The sequence below is a fragment of the Lithobates pipiens genome, unplaced genomic scaffold (genome assembly GCF_037356315.1).
Source record: "Lithobates pipiens isolate NorthernLeopardFrog02 unplaced genomic scaffold, aLitPip1_a1.2 Scaffold_52, whole genome shotgun sequence".
Taxonomy (NCBI): Eukaryota; Metazoa; Chordata; class Amphibia; order Anura; family Ranidae; genus Lithobates; species Lithobates pipiens.
The window spans coordinates 4,410,606-4,426,572 of record NW_027507875.1 but is presented as its reverse complement, the minus strand read 5'-3'; the positions used below and the strand labels follow the sequence as shown (position 1 = coordinate 4,426,572).

Genomic DNA, 15,967 nt, shown 5'->3' with positions numbered 1-15,967 from the left:
GAGGGCCCCTCGCAGGCGAGCTTCGCTCGCCACCCTTCGGGCTCGGCCTCGCTGCGCTCGGCTCTTTTATATTCTTACTCTATGTCCACTTGGATAGTGGGGATAGAACCTGGACTCAGTGCGCAGGCGCCGTTCATGCTCGGCAATTTTCGGAATCTGTGTTGCTGTGTACTGCGCATGCGCAGTACACAGCGGACACTATCCGATGGGGGACCATATGTAATAAGACACCGGCATGGGGAACTGAAGCTATGGGTCAAGCTAGAGCAGGAGAAGGCGCGGGTTCCACTGGCTGGTCTGCCTTGGGCGGGGAGGCCATTGGAGCCCTGTGTGACTACTCACCCGTTAATTGGCCCCTCGCTCGCCGAGATGGATAGTTTTTTTCATCTTTCCCACCTGACTAACTTCCCTTCTCCTATGACCCCAATTATTGGACATCCTAGATTCCCTCCAGGCCTGTCTGACCAGGCCTTTACCAGGCAAGCCCCGAAAGGGCTTCTGAGAGCAGCCCTATTTCTTGGACCCACGGGCTTGATTCCCATGGGGACCATACTGCTAGAGCAAGTACCTGTTGCATTGGATAGCTGGAGAGCTAGACAGCTAATCCATTTCCTCAGATCACTACCTAACCATTCGTTCTTCTCTAGCCAATTCCACCCCTTCGAGGAACTTTGCCTGGATGATGGCCCAATTCGTGGTTCCCTCTCTAGGTCCTACCAAATCCTGACAGACGCACAATCCTCCACGGATCCACCTTTCCTAGCTAAATGGAAAAGGGACTAACAAACTACATTCTCCAAACCACAGAAGGACAGAATACTCTTTTTCGCCCATAAGTCGTCACTCTGCAGTAAATATCAGGAGATCTCATATAAGCTGATCACACGCTGGTATCGTACACCGGTGGTGTTGGCCAAAATATTCCCCGGTCAATCTGACCGCTGCTGTCGCTGTGGGCAACAGATTGGCACCATTCTCCACATTTTCAGGGAATGCCCTAAATTACAAACATTCGGGCAGCCTGTCCTGAGCCTCATCCACAAGTTCACAGACATTTCCTTAGCCAATGATCCCGCAGCAGTTCTTCTCAATCTAACTCCTATGTCGAGAAAGCGTTATCATAAGTCCTTACTTAAACATCTCCTCAATGCAGCTAGGGCCTGCATCCCAAGTCAGTGGAAAGAGCAATCTGCTCCAATGGTGACCTAGTGGTTCGCAAGGGTAAATGATATTGAACGAATGGCAGACCTGACTGCCACAATGAGGGATAAAACGGAGGAGCATGGGAACAGATGGTTCTACTGGACCCAGTTTCGCTTTTCGGAAGAATACCTCCGCGAGACATAGTAAGCTCATGGTGATCGTTGGAGATCGCTGTTCCAAACGTTGGACAGCTGATGAGCTGGTGAGCCGAGGGCGTCTCTTGCTCCCTGGGAGGGGACCCCACCCGACCCCACCCGACCCCACCCTATCCACTCTACCCACGACACCCCCTTACCCCTTCTTTTCCTTTTCTGCCATTTCCTTCCCCAATCTTCTCTTTCCCCTTCTCCCTCCTTTCAGTTCTACTATTTCCCTTCTTAACTCAAAAAAGGGAAAAGAAAATGGTATGTTCCGACCCCATTTGACTACTACACAATACTCTTCCCCTATCTATGGATATCTAAACTCTTCGAGGGTAGCAGGGCTAGTATCAATAATATTTTAAGTGGTAGAGGATCCCAACGAGATGGAGCTTTAATCTCATCTTGATATGACCGCAAAGCTGTACACGTGCTATTCTCCTCAGACTTCTTACCATTGGCTCTGATATCCATGCAATATGATCGTTTGTTTATAACTATTTGTATCACACATTCTGTGAAGTTGCCTTTGCATTGTATGTCGCATACTACTAAATAAAAAAACAAAAAAAACAGAAGCCTATGGCACCTGGTATTCCCAGGCGGTCTCCCATCCAGGTACTAACCAGGCCCGACACTGTTTAGCATCCGAGATCAGACAAGTTTGGGCGCTTTCAGGGTGATGGGGCCGTAGGTGATCTCTTCGGGCACTCTCAACCCTCTTGACAAATGCCAAGATGGTCACCTTGGGAAACAAGTGAAAAAAAAAACAGGTCAATGTCAACAACATAAAAAGAAGAATACGGCACCTGGTATTCCAACGCCATCTCCCATCCAGGTACTAACTAGGCCCAACCCTTCTTAGCCTCAGAAAAGAGAAGAGATAGGGCTCTTTCAGGGTGATGCTGCTGTAAGCGATCTCTTTGGGCACTCTCAACCCTCTTGACAAATGCCAAGATGGTCACCTTGGGAAACAAGCAAAAAAAAGAAAACGAATTAACGCCAACAACATAAAAAGAAGCCTACAATAACTGGTAATCCCAGGTGGTCTCCCATCCAGGTACTAACCAGGCCCGACTCTTCTTAGCCTCCAAGATCAGATGAGATTGGGTGCTTTCAGAGTGATGTGGCCATAGACAATCTCTTCAGGCACTCTCAACCCTCTTGACAAACACCAAGATGGTCACTTTGGGAAATAAGCGAAAAAAACAAACAGGTCAACGCCAACAACATAAAAAGAAGTCTACGACACCTGGTATTCCCAGGCGGTCTCCCATCCAGGTACTAACAAGGCCCGACTCTATTAGCCTCCAACATCAAACGAGATCGGGTGCTTTCAGGGTGATGTGCCCGTAGGCAATCTCTTCAGGCACTTTCAACCCTCTTGACAAATGCCAAGATGGTCACCTTAGGAAACAAGCAAAAAAATAAAAATAAGTCGGAAGCTAGAGACAATACGGCCCGAGTCCTCAATTTAATCCATGCGGCGCATGTACAGGGAAGGCCCTTGCTTATGTTGTCAACGGATGCGGAGAAGGCCTTTGACAGGGTGGCCTGGCACTTTATGCAGGCCACCCTGGAACATATAGGTCTTGGCCCCAACATGATGAGCTGGGTAATGTCGCTTTACTCCACGCCATCGGCAGCGGTACGGGTGACCGAGTGGTGCTCGGACTCTTTCCCCATCACTAATGGGACGAGGCAGGGGTGCCCTCTGTCTCCCCTAATTTTAATTCTGACACTGGAACCACTTATGTGTCACGTTCGGAATGACCCGAATATTACTGGCATATCCAAACCCTCGGCACACCACAAAATTGTGGCGTACGCTGATGATCTAATTTTTTCCGTCTCCAATCCACACATTTTGCTTCCCAAAATACTTGCGTCTCTACAGCGACACGGCAGCCTATCAAACTATAAAAACAATTGCGCCAAGTCGGCTGTATTGAATATATCGGTCCCGGATGGTGAGGCCAAGAGGCTCCGCTCCTCTTTTCCATTCTACTGGGCTGAAAAATCTATACGTTAACTGGGCGTTGACATCGCAGCGGATTTAGCGCAATTGTACCTGCTTGATTTTGTCCCTCTCCTGGATAGACTGAAATCTGATTTGGGAAACTGGCATGCTTTAACACTGACCTGGTTTGGGCGCTGTAATGCATTCAAAATGATGGCCCTCCCTCGGATCTTATACATGTTCCAGACATTACCGATCCGGTTACCCCCAATTTTTTTCAGACAACTGTAGGTGCTGCTCCGGGACTTTATTTGGGCGCGCAAACCGCCCAGAGCCCGTTTGCAATTGCTTGCCAGACCAAAGGACAAGGGGGGTCTGGGTCTCCCAGATCTAAGACAATACTACAGAGTGACTCTGCTAGCGAGAGTCGTTGATTGGCATTGTAATGGCCCACACAAGCAGTGGGTGGAGATGGAGATTGAGGATGGATCCATTCCCCTATTGACCTCCCCGTGGCTCCTGTCCTCCCTACCAAAAGACCTCAGAGATCACCCCGTAGTGGGAGCTACGTTGGCTGTTGTGCGGAGGTTGTTCCGCTGCACACACATTGCTCCCCTGCCATCACCAATGACTCCGGTTATAGGTAATCCAGACTTCCCACCGGGATTTACCAACAAGAAACTGCGACAGTTGACAGTGGTGGGGAAACAGCGTCTGGGAGAGATGTGGCCCACGGGAGGGCTCCCGACCACGCAAACTGTCGCCGAGCTTTCTGACCCTCCGCTTGACTTGTTTAGTGCTTATCAACTTCGTCACTTTCTTCTGGCCATACAAAGGGCCCCCTACACTCCTAGAGACCTGACACCCTATGAATCCATCTGTCACAAAAGGGAACCTGTGCGACACACCCTCTCCCTCCTGTACAACCTATTGAGTAGTCAGGAGGAGGAGTCAACCCCCACCATTTATCCACAAATGGGAGAGGGACTTTGGCATCACATTTACCCCACAACAGATAGGGAAGATCCTGACCTTAGTACATAAAGCTTCCATCGCAAACCAATATCACGATACAAGATAGTCTCACGCTGGTATAGAGTCCCATACCTTCTGAATAAAATGGATAGATCGATCCCGGATGTTTGTTGGAGGTGAAATTCAGATATGGGGACCATGGGACACTTTTTCTGGGCATGCCCGACCTTGAGGAACTTTTGGGTTCCCAGTAGTGTGCCTTCTACACTTGACCGAACAGCCTGTTCGAAAATACAAAAAAACCCTCACGATGCACCTCCTATATGCCGCCCGGGCCTGCATTCCCGCACTGTGGAGGCAGCCTCAGCCCCCATCCAAGGTGCTGTGGTATTCCAAAGTCAATCATATTCTCCGGATGGAAGAATTGACCGCCACCCTTCACAACACTGAAGAGGCATTTAGTGTTACATGGAGGCCCTGGAGGTATTTTACTGTTACGCGAGACTACATTCGGGAGGTGAGCAGTGCCTCCGTCCCAGAAAACGACTGAACATCTAACGTTTACCTACGTAGGCCATGTCTGCCCTGGGTGGCATTCCCCCCCTCCCTTTTTGTCTTTATTTTTCTTTTTTTTCCCCGCCGCCATCCCCCCACCTCCTCTCTCTCCGTCTTTGCACTCTCTTCTTCCCCCGTCCTCCCTTTTGACTATGCCTTGTCTCCTTACTAGCCTTCGGGACCCAGAAGAACCCCAGGGTTCTGGACATGACCGGCTCATATTTTACTCTGGTTCACGTAGGTCATGATAAGCTGGCTCGCTGTGGTCCCAGTTGTTCTCCATGATTACATTTGTCCGAACGGAGTTGCACTAGTTATACTGTACTACATGTCGGAGGTGGGGTTTCTCTATTTTCTGCATGAAACTGTAGGACTCCCCTCTGAGAACCCAGAGTTATTTGGCTGCCTATTTTTTGTTAGCATGTAATTGTGACCCTGGCTCATGCTGTATGGTTGACTGTTATATTTATGTTGTTCTACTTAATAAAAGAATAAAAAAAATTAAGAAAATAAGTCAATATCAACAACTTAAAACTAAAGCCTATGGCATCGAGAAATCCCAGGCGGTCTCCCATCCATGTACTAACCATGTCCCAACCCTGCTTAGCCTCTGAGATCAAATGCACGCTCAACCCTCTTGACAAACGCCAAGATGGTCACCTTGGGAAACAAACAAAAAAAACAAGTCAACGCCAACAACATAAAAAGAAGCCTGCGGCATCTGGAAAACCCAGGCGGTCTCCCATCCAGGTACAAACCAGGCCCAACCCTGCTTAGCCTCTGAGACCAAACGAGATTGGGCGCTTTCAGGGTGTTGTGCCCGTAGGCAATTTCTTTGTGCACTCTCAACCCTCTTGACAAATGCCAAGATGGTCACCTTGGGAAACAAGGGAAAAAAAACAGGTCAAAGCCAACAACATAAAAAGAAGCCTACGGCATCCGGAATTCCCAGGCGATCTCCCAATCAAGACACTAACCAGGCCAGATCCTTCTATGTCACCTGGTCTTCCCAGGCAGTCTCCCATTCAGGTACTAACCAGGCCTGATGCTGCTAAGCCTCTGAAATCAGACGAGATCGGGTGCTTTCAGGGTGATGTGGCCGTAAGCGTTCTCTTCAAGACACGCCCAACCCTCTTGACAAACGCCAAGATGGTCGCCTTGAGAAACAAGCGAAAAAAACAGTTCAAAGCCAACAACAAAAAAAGAAGCCTATGGCACCTGGTATTTCCAGGCGGTCTCCCATCCAGGTACTAACCAGGCCCGACACTGTTTAGCCTCTGAGATCAGATGAGATTGGGCGCTTTCAGGGTGATGGGGCCGTAGATGATCTCTTTGGGCACTTTCAACCCTCTTGTTAAACGCCAAGATGGTCACCTTGGGAAACAAGCGAAAATAAACAGGTAAACGCCAACAACATAAAAAGAAGCCTACGGCACCTGGTATTCACAGATGGTCTCCCATACAGGTATTAACCAGGCCGTACACTGCTAGGCCTCCGAGATCAGATGAGATTCTGACCTTTCAGGGTGATGTGGCCATAGGTGTTCTATTTAGACACTCTCAACCCTCTTGACAAATACCAAGATGGTTATCTTGGGAAACAAGTGAAAAAAAAAAGGTCAACGCCAACAACATAGACCCTGGCGGTCTCCCATCTGACCCAGACCCTGCTTAGCCTCTGATATCGGGCGCTTTCAGGGTGATGTGACCTCAGGCGAACGCTTTGGGACATACTCAAAACTCTTGACTGATGCTAAAATGGTCACCTTGGGAAACAATCGAAAGAAAAACAGGTCAAAGCCAACAATATAAAAAGATTGCTACGGACCCTGCTTAGCCTCTGAGATCAGATGAGATCGGGCGCTTTCAGGGGAATGTGGCCGTAGGAGATTTCTTTGGGCTCTCTCAGCCCTCTTGACAAATGCCAAGATGATCACCTTGGGAAACAAGCGGAAAAAAAAAAACATGTCAACGCCAACAACATAAAAAGAATGCTACGGCACCTGGTATTCCCAGTTGGTCTCCCATCCAGTTACTAATCAGGCCCGACAATGCTTAGCCTCCGAGATCAGACAAGATCAGGCACTTTCAAGGTGATGGGGCCATAGGCGATCTCTTCGGGCACTCTCAACCATCTTGACAAACGCCAACATGGTCATCTTGGGAAACAAGCGAAAAAAACCAAGTCATTGCCAACATTGGAGGCTAAGCAGGGTTGGGCAATCAGTTTCCTTGCCTGAAATAGGCATCTCAGAACTGCCATCTGGCTACTTCCCGGGTTTTCGACTCCTTCAACTAATCCCAGGAGACAATACTTCGCCTCCATCCTGGTGGAGGTTCCAACCACCCGATCAATGGTTCCTGTCACCTCTGTCCAGTAGCGGATCAATTTTGGGCCTCTCCAAAACATGTGCATCATGTCTCCCCCCATGTTCCCGCACCGGGGGCAACTTGCGTCCGGCCGTTCGGCCAAACTGAAAAAGTTTACGAGGAGCATAATAGGTTCTATATAATAAGCACAGATGTGACATCCTGTGTGAGGAGAGCCACAATTCACCACAGGCAGGATTCCTGTGGCCAATTATAGCTCGGGGGGTTTAGTACACACCCCACACTATATAAGGCCGCCAGCACGGCGGCCTTGTATAGTGTGTTGCGGTGGTCAGGGAAAGAGGACGATAGGCAGGGACAGTGTCTTTACTGCTTGGGAACCTAGCACTGTTACAGCGGGTGTTATGTGCCTCCTGCACAGTACACACCTGAAGCTACCCTTTATTACTGGTGTTCAATTTCTGCAATACATGCATCTGCAGTGCAGAAGTTAGAGTCGGTGTTGTGTGCCTCCTGCACAGTATACACCTTATTGCTGGTGTTCTGTTTCTGTAATACTGTTACAGTGCTAGGGTGTACAGAGAAGCTGGTATATATAGAAGACTACAGCATACAGAAGAAAGGCTAGTGAATACAGAATACAGGTTTCGTGTATGTAGATAGGCTTGAGTATACAGAGATGCTAGAGTAAACAGTGAGGCTGGGGTACACAGAGAGGCTAGTTTAAAGACAAATACAAAGATGTTAGTGTATATAGAGAGGTTAGTGTATAGAGAGAGTCGAGTGTATACAGAAAGGACAGTGCATATAGAGAAGCTAGTGTATACAGAAAGGGTATACATGAAAGCTGACATTCTATACAGAAGACTGGGTAGTGTATACAGAGAGTCTAGTGGGTACAGAAGACAGGCTGGTGTATTCTAGCTAGTTTTTACAGTCTAGTGTATACAGAAGACATAGAGTTTAGTGTATTCAGAGAGTCTAGTGTATACAGTCGGCGAGTGTATACATAAGACTGGCTAGTTTACACAGTGTTTACAGAGATGCAAGGGTGTACAGAGAAGCTGGTATATATAGAAGACTACAGCATACAGAAGAAAGGCTAGTTAATACAGAATACAGAAGACTCGTGTAGGCTTGAGTATACAGAGATGCTAGAGTAAACAGTGAGGCTGGGGTACACAGAGAGGCTAATTTAAAGAGAGGCTAGTATATACAAAGATGTTAGTGTATATAGAGAGGTTAATGTATAGAGAGGGTCGAGAGTATACAGAAAGGACAGTGCATATAGAGAAACTAGTGTATACAGAAGACAGGCTTGGGTATACATCCAAGCTGACAGTGTATACAGAAGACTGGGTAGTGTATACAGAGATTCTAGTGGGTACAGAAGACAGGCTGGTGTATTCTATCTAGTGTTTACAGTCTAGTGTATACAGAAGACAGGCTGTGGTATACAGAGGGTTTAGTGTATTACAGAGATGCAAGGGTGTACAGAGAAGCTAGTATATATAGAAGACTACAGCATACAGAAGAAAGGCTAGTGAATACAGAATAAAGGCTGGCTTCTACGGAGAGGCTACCACTACGGAGATGCAGAACACTACCTAGGGTATATAGAGAGGCTAGATTATACAGAGAGGCTAGTGCATAGAGTGAAGCTATTGTATATATAAGCCTGGTTAGTGTATACAGAGAAGCTAGTGTGTACAGAAGAAAGGCTAGACAGGCTATAAAGAGAGACAAGTTTTTATAGAAGACAGTTTGGGGTATACAGAGATGCTAGTTTATACAGAGAGACTAATGTATACAGAAGACAGGCTAGGGCATACAGAAGACAGAAGACGGGCTAGTGTATTCAGAACATAGGCTAGTGTATATCGAAGACAGGCTAATGTATGCAGAAGACCGGCCAGTGTAAACATGCTGGTGTATATAGAGAGGCTAGTGAATTTAGAGGGTAGGCTAAGTGATAACAGAAGACAATCTGGGCTATACAGAGACATTTCATCATTTCATCTAGCTCACATCTCTAATGGAGTTTGTCTCATTGCCATGTTATGCCTTTTCATTCTTATGCTAAATATAGATCACTACACGATATTAATCATCCACATCAAGCATGCAATAAAACTATCATACATCAAAATAAACCATGTACTCTTTTGCTCTATTTTGCATATTTGTACCGGGACTGTGATTATGTGACAGTCCTGACACACCATCCTGACTTATTTTTCTTTATTTCTTATTAGAAATGGAGAGTACTATCTCAAAATCCGCTTAAATCTATTCACTTCCATGAGTTCTACCTCTAATTGTACCTTAATGCAAAATGTTCACAAAACCATCCATTTGCTACCAGACATGCTGCACATACTAAGAGTAATGTAACTATCGCTCTCTAACGATGTAAACAGTTTTATTGCTTTTCTGACATTGACCGAGTATCTCTGACATTAACTGAGTATCTCTCTGCACTATGATCTTAATAATAATAATAATAATAGGATTGTGTAATGCAAAGATCAACTAGTCTAATATAAGATTTCTCATTGGTACCGGCATATCCTTTAAATTTAGACTAACGCAACTATTTCTCGGCCATTTTCAAGCTAAGCTTTCAATCTCTTACCTTTGAACAGCGATACTTCCTCCCTACAATATTAAGCCATTTAAATGTCCTATTGGTCGCCTATATTATACAACTCTTTGAAAAGCCTATATGTAGAGAATAAAACTAGTCTTACATCTTAATAAAACAGTTTTATTGCTCAACCAGTATCAGCTGTCATGACAAATAAACGTTTCCACTGTTTGACTCTATTTTCTGTATTACTTCTTTTTCTCCACCTTATCTGTCACAGTAAAAACACAGTGACAAAACATTTCTTTTTACCGCAGCAAAATGTGAGAAAAGCAGTATAAGCCGTCTTTCTGCCATATGCAACCATCTCTCGCTACCTCTATGCAATAGGATTCTCTTTCCACTGGAAACGGAAAACAGTCAGTGTAAGCCGTCTTCGTGCGTAACAAAATTAGTGGAACGATTTACACGTTGGAATTTGCAAGCTACGTCAATTTACTGTTAAATAGAGTACCTTTGCATTTATCCCTTGACTTTGCAACTATCCCTTGATCCCTTTTGTGTCATATACCACAACTTTATCTCGACCTATATATAATGCCTCAATATTTTCCTAATTTGTTTTGCTATACTTATTATTATATTATAGAGATTACTAACTCTAAATCATTGTAAACCTAACCATAGTTATAATGTCTACAGCTAATTTTACGTTAAAGCAAAATTCACACAAAACCATCTTTTTAAAACCTTTACACATTAAGAGTAATGCAACCATCTCTCGCTACCTCTATGCAATAGGATTCTCTTTCCAGTGGAAACGGAAAACAGTCAGTGTAAGCCGTCTTCGTGCGCAGCAAAATTAATGGAACGATTTACACGTTGGAATTTGCAAGCTACGTCAATTTACTGTTAAATAGAGTACCTTTGCATTAATCCCTTGACTTTGCTACTATCCCTTGATCCCTTTTGTGTATTCACTATATCTCGACCTATACATACTGCCTCAAAATTTTCGTAATTTGTTTTGCTATACTTATTATTATTATTTTATATCTCTAAATCATTGTAACAAGTTATAATGTCTACAGCTAATTTTACGTTAAAGCAAAAGTCACACAAAACCATCTTTTTACAGCCTTTTACACACTGCACATTAAGATTAATGCAACCATCTCTCGCTACCTCTATGCAATAGGATTCTCTTTCTGACTCTATTTTGTGTATTACTTCTTCTCCACATTAACTGTTACACTGATAACCATTTGTAACACATAACACTTGCAACACATTTTTTAACAGCGGCAAAATGTGAGAAAAGCAGTGGGACGGTTTACTTGATTGAGAAGTGGTTGCAGTAGCAAAGCATAGGAATACAGTTTGATTACATTAATAACACATAATGCAACTATTTTACATTCATTTTACATTCACATCATGCATACATCCTAATGTAAGCTGTCTATCACTATTAATGTTCATAGTTACTGATACATTATGCCGATGACCAGTGGAAACGGAAAACAGTCAGTGTAAGCCGTCTTCGTGCGTAACATAATTCATGGAACGATTTACACGTTGGAATTTTCAAGCTACGTCAATTTACTCTTAAATACCCTTTAGCTGCTTAGCTCACACTTTGCTGTATGTAGCCGCGTTTACATGTAAGTAACCAATGGGGATTGACATTTCATGTCCATCTCACATCTCTAATGCAATTTGTCTATTTGCCATGTCATACTTTGCCAGTTATTATACTTTCTCATCCGATAGAAACCTAGGCGTTGCTGATATTTCATGATTACAGCAATCATCTCATCTAATTGCTATTCCGACATTCTGCCTTGGTATTACTTTGCAATGCTCTATTGAACAATGTAAAGGTAAGCTAGATATTTTGTGTATTTCCAGTTAAACTCGACCTGTATATACTGTCTCAATATTATCCTTTCTAATTTTGCTAAATTAGATTATAGAGTTTGCTATGTCTAAATCCAGGTTACCTACTCACCTTTATTACGTATACTGCTAATTTTAGGATAATACAAAACCATCTTATTGCTTCTTTACACGCTGCACATATTAAGAGTAATGCAATGCTACCGTGAACAGTTTAATTGCTCGGGATAACTTTTACATTTAGAGTAATGAAATGATTTCTCAGTTTTTTTGGAGCTACTGCAACTATCGCTTCCGATCTCATTTCGACTGCAATACTTAATCTCTGCTATTGCAGAATATTTAGCTGCTGACACGTAATTAACTTGATTGATAAAAACCTACACACGTTGTTGCTGTTATTTCACGTATTTCCACTTAAACTCGTTATAGTTATTTTGCTATATTTATTACTAGTATAAACACTAAACCATCTAATTTCTACCTTACACGCAGCACATATTAACATATTAGCATTTAGCCGGTATAGTAAAATAGTAAACGAAATGTGTAGATCACTCATCTAATATCGTCTTTTCAGTGCTGCCGGAACATATTTTAAATTTAGAGTAATGCAACGATTTCTCAGTTTTATGAAACTACTGCAACTAACGCTTTGGATCTCTTTCCTGATAAATTACGCTCTGCAATATTAAGCCATGTAAATTGTCCTATTGGTCTGCTAACAATGCTATGTATAATAATACAAATCTTTTAAAAGCAATATCGTCTCACTGCAATACTTACACTCTGCATAATATATATGAATAATGCGAATAATGCTAATAATAAAGTCGTGTAAAACTCGGCTATAAGTAGAGAATAAAACTATCTTACATCAAAATTAACCATGTACTGCCAAACCAATAATGGCCAATTACTCAACGTCTATCAGTCAATGACTTAACAAAATAAACTTTAGCACTCTTTTGCTCTATTTTGAATAGTTGTAGTTCTCCACATTAACTGTCACATTGATATCACCACTGACAACACACCACTTTGTAACAGCACCAAAATATGAAAAAAGCATTTTACATGTTTCAGAAGTAGTTGCATTAGCAAAAAATAAAGTCCTGTTTTCTTTACACGATAGCTTTTCTGTATACATGAATCTCTCTGTGTGCACTAGCCACTCAATATAGACTAGCCTCTCTGTCTTCTGTATACAGGTGCCCGTAATCTATATACACTAGCCTGCCTTCTTTTTACAATAGTCTCGGTGTCCCAGCCTCTCTGCATACACTAGCCTCACTGAATTCCCCAGACTGTCTTCTGTATACACAAGTCTATCTGTAAAAAAAATAGCCGGTCTTCTGCATACTCTAGCCTCTCTGTGTAACACAGTCTCTCTCTGGATTCCCTAGCCTACATCTCTGCATACCCAGGACCTTCCTCTGTATAATCTAGCCTATCTGTATACACTAGCCTGTCTTTTGTACAAATTAGCTTCTCTGTAGCCGGTCTTCTGTATACACGAGCCTCACTGTCTACTTTTGGTTGTCTTTTGTATACACTAGCATCTCTTTATACATTAGCTCTCTGTATACCCAAGCCTCTCTGTATACACTAGTCCACCGGTATACACTAGCAAGTCTGCATACACTAGCCTCTCTTTGTAACTCAACTTCTCTCTCTGTATACCTTAGCCTCCATCTCTGCATACCCAGGACGTTCTTCTCTATAATCTAGCCTATGTGTATACACTAGCCGGTCTTCTGTAGACATTAGCCTCTCTGTATAAACTAGCTGGTCTACTGTATACACTAGTCCGTCTGTATACACTAGCAAGCTTGCATACACTAGCCTCTCTGTGTAACCCAGCCTCCATCTCTGCATACCCAAGACGTTCTTCTCTATAATCTAGCCTATTTGTATACACTAGCCTGTCTTTTGTACACATTAGCCTATCTGTATAAACTAGCCGGTCCTCTGTATACACTAGTCCATCTGTATACACTAGCAAGTATGCGTACTCTAGCCTCTCTCTCTCTGTATACCTTAGCCTCCATCTCTGCATACCCAGGACGTTCTTCTGTATAATCTAGCCTATCTGTATAATCTAGCCTATCTGTATACACTAGCCTGTCTTTTGTACACATTTGCCTCTCTGTATAAACTAACCGGTCTTCTGTATACACTAGTCCGCCTGTATACACTAGCAAGTCTGTGTAACCAAGCCTCTCTCTCTGCATACCCTAGCCTCCATCTCTTGCATAAACCAGGACCTTCTTCTGTATAATCTAGCCTATCTGTATACACTAGCCTGTATGCATACTCTAGCCTCCATCTCTGCATACCCAGGACGTTCTTCTGTATAATCTAGCCTATCTGTATACAATTGCCTGTCTTTTGTACACATTAGACTCTCTGTATAAACTAGCCGGTCCTCTGTATACACTAGTCCGTCTGTATACACTAGCAAGTCTGTGTAACCAAGCCTCTCTCTCTGCATACCCTAGCCTCCATCTCTTGCATAAACCAGGACCTTCTTCTGTATAATCTAGCCTATCTGTATACACTAGCCTGTCTTTTGTACAGATTAGCCTCTCTGTGTAAACTAGCCGGTCTACTGTATACACTAGTCCATCTGTATACACTAGCAAGTCTGCATACTCCTGCCTCTCTGTGTAACCCAGCCTCGCTCTCTCTCTCTGTATACCCTAGCCTCAATCTCTGCATACCCAGGACGTTCTTCTGTATAATCTAGCCTATCTGTATAAACTAGCCTGTCTTTTGTACACATTAACCTCTCTGTATAAACTAGCCGGTACTCTGTATACACTAGTCCGTCTGTATACATTAGCAAGTCTGTGTAACCAAGCCTCTCTCTCTGCATACCCTAGCCTCCATCTCTTGCATAACTAGGACCTTCTTATGTATAATCTAGCCTATCTGTATACACTAGGCTGTCTTTTGTACACATTAGCCTCTCTGTATAAACTAGCCGGTCTACTGTATACACTAGTCCATCTGTATACACTAGCAAGTCTGCATACTCCTTCCTCTCTGTGTATCACAGTCTCTCTCTCTGTATACCCTAGCCTCCATCTCTGCATACCCAGGACGTTCTTCTGTATAATCTAGCCTGTGTTTTGTACACTTTAGCCTCTCTGTATAAACTAGCCGGTCTTCTGCATACACGAGTCTCTCTGTATACCATTGGATGTCTTTTGTATACACTAGCTGCTCTTTATACATTAGCTCTCTGTATACCCAAGCCTCTCTATACACTAGTCCGTCTGTATACACTAGCAAGTCTGCATACACCAGCCTCTCTTTGTAACCCAGCCTCTCTCTCTGCATACCCAAGATGTTCTTCTCTATAATCTAGCCTATTTGTATACACTAGCCTGTCTTTTGCACACATTAGCCTCCCTATATAAACTAGCCGGTCTTCTGTATACACTAGTCCGTCTGTATACACTCTAGCCTCCATCTCTGCATACCCAGGACGTTCTTCTGTATAATCTAGCTTATCTGTATACACTAGTGTATACAGACAGACTAGTGTATACAGAGGACCGACTAATGTGTACAAAAGACAGGCTAATGTATACAGATAGGCTAGATTATACAGAAGAACGTCCTGGGTATGCAGAGCGCTCAGCTTCAAGGTATGGCCAACGTGAGTAATATGAGGGACACTCCTCACCCCCGCCCCCACCTACCAGATCTGAGTTTCATCCCCTTGCCCTCTCTGCCCCGGTCATCTGGTGGCAGTTTTATGCACTCCCTGGCCCCCACCCATTCATAATCCTTACCGACCTTTCTTTCCGCTGCTCACAGGAACACACTGAATGACTTGTCTAATTAACCAACTTGTACAAGACACCGCTATCCTCCTGTCTGACACCGGTCCCCCTTGGAGGCTTTACCCCTCACTGTTTGGGTGGTCCCTGCCTCTCCCTGGATGCTCCACATATACCACAACGACATTGTCAGAGGGGCACCACTTGACAGGACACGGGGCTTTCATTCCGGTGGCATCTCCCATTGGAGGAAGGGATGATGGCCCCAACCCCTTGGCAGCAGGTTCTTTCATGTACAGACCAGGGCGGCTCATCTTCCCTTCTGGAGTCTTGACCTTAGATGGGGGAGTTGCACTTTGGGGGGTCTGAGTGATACCTAATGCGCTGTACTGGAAGGGCTTGACATTCCCGCATATGTGTCCCCTCCCCCTGGATGCGCCCCTTGTCCCCCCCTCTGACTCCCACCTACTCTTTGCTGACATTGCCTTCTGCAGCTTTCGGGGACCCTGGATGACTTATTTATTGA

The 15,967-nt window shown here is 44.2% G+C and overlaps 3 pseudogenes; all 3 read right to left on the bottom strand.

The window, feature by feature from the left end:
* Nucleotides 1-1,920: 1,920 nt before the first annotated feature.
* Nucleotides 1,921-2,039, bottom strand: LOC143957386 (5S ribosomal RNA; annotated as a pseudogene).
* Nucleotides 2,040-2,362: 323 nt separating this feature from the next.
* Nucleotides 2,363-2,481, bottom strand: LOC143957292 (5S ribosomal RNA; annotated as a pseudogene).
* A 3,558-nt stretch (nt 2,482-6,039) lies between these two features.
* Nucleotides 6,040-6,158, bottom strand: LOC143957480 (5S ribosomal RNA; annotated as a pseudogene).
* Nucleotides 6,159-15,967: the final 9,809 nt, after the last annotated feature.